Genomic DNA, 1,940 nt, shown 5'->3' on the forward strand with positions numbered 1-1,940 from the left:
GGAGAAAGATGAGGCTATCTGCTCCTATAAAGAATTACAGCCTTCAAAATCCTGGGTATGGTCGCTGTGAGGCCAAACCAAGTCAATAGTAGTAGGTTTGGTTTGACTGGGTTTCTTGGGTGGCTGAGTGACAGGGGACAGATGAATTTCCTTTGGAGAAGACCCCAAACTGTGTGGGATGGTAATCAAGACCCTGCAGACTATGGTTTGGATCAAAGATTGCATTATAAACTCATGATTTTCAAAATGTCATATATTTGTATTTTTCAAATAGAAAATGCCTGTTGTTGTTGTTGTTGTTATGTGCCTATAAATTGATTCCAACTCATAGAGACCCTGGATGAGAGTATAACTGCCTTATGTGTTTCCTGGGCTGTAACCTTCACAGGGGTAGCCTGCCACATCTTCCTCCTGTGGAGAGTTCAGATCGCTGACCTTTCAGTGGGCAACTGCATGCTTAACCACAGCACCAGTAGAGTTCCTGGAAAGGGCCCTTGTTACAATGAGCACAACTACCACCTATATATATATCAATTCCTAAACACTGCTAAAGATGACGTGGCAGATTCTTGGTCTGGCCCTGTGACAAGACATTGTGCTGCACCAGAAGGAAGAGCCCGGTGTCAAAGATGACTCAAATGTCAGAAAGCCATTGGCACTCACTGGCAAGGGATGCTGTGTGACGTGTACCAACATCATCTGTGTAGGGTCCTTGACATAATGTTCAGCCCGAATTTAAGCAGAAGGAATTTAAGCAGTGAAGGAATGGCAATGACTGTATAGGAAAATGTGAAGAGTAGCCCCGTGTTAAATGTACAATGTTTTTGCAGCTTTTCTGTGGGTTTGATATTTATCAAAGTGAAGAGTGGAGGGGGTGAGGAAAGGTGGGAAAGCTGCACATAAAGATGCCGTTCTTTAAAAAAAGGAAAGATACCATTCTTCTAGAGCCAGGCTGCCAGGTTTGAATCCCAGCTGTGTGACAGGAAACAAAGAATCTCTCTGTACTTGACTTCGCCCATCTATCAAATGGAATTAATTCCTTGTTAGGAAGATGGGCTGCATTATCACATGCAAAGAAGTCAGGCTGGTGCCTGGCCAGCAGCTGGAGATGGATCCGTGAATGAGCTATTGTTGTTGTTCGGAGAAGTAGAATTACCAGTGCCTGCGCAGGTAGAAGGGAGACACAGGTGGGTGAGTATGAGGGGCTGGTATAAAAAGGTATGGGGTGAATCCTGAGGAGAAAACAGCAGAACTAGTGGGAGCGGGAGTCAACAAGCTAGGAATAAGAGAACAACAAAGATCTAAAATTCTCCCCTCCCCCCAGGATAATTCACTTCAGAGGACAGCACTGAAGCTACAGCTCAGGGAGAGGGACATCAGAGCACACAGGAGCAAAAGAAAGGGGAGGGAGAGAGAGTAGAGCACATTCTGGCCCACCAAGCCCTGAGGACGATATTCCTGCTCAGAGCAGCCAATACACAGAGAGGACCATATGGCCGACCCCACCATGAGACACGATGTCTCTCACTGACCCAAAGCGGTATGGGGGACAACACTGGAGACACAGTGTGGGAACTGTGCCCGATCTGACCCCACCACACCAAGGCAAAACAGTAAGGGTGTACAACAGAACAGCAAGGGGGGCAGAGCAATGAAGTCCCCGGGAAATACCAAAAATAGACTGTGGGGCCAGGGCATGGCACTCCATCAGACTTGACAGGAAAACACTCCTAAAGGTCAACAAACAGACCTTGAACTATTTATAGGCTTTTCTTTTTTTGTCTTTGGTTTTGTTGTTGTTTTGTATTCATTTGTTGCTTTGTTTTTGCTCTGTCTTGTTTCTGTGTTTATTGTCTCTGCATGTCTATTTAGATAAGATAGGCGGGATAAACAATGTGGAACAGAAAACAGGACCAATGGTTCCGGGGTACACAGGAGAC

Source organism: Echinops telfairi, unplaced genomic scaffold (genome assembly GCF_000313985.2).
Source record: "Echinops telfairi isolate 266 unplaced genomic scaffold, ASM31398v2 ScPeMD7_7469;HRSCAF=8507_0, whole genome shotgun sequence".
In the NCBI taxonomy this organism is placed as follows: Eukaryota; Metazoa; Chordata; class Mammalia; order Afrosoricida; family Tenrecidae; genus Echinops; species Echinops telfairi.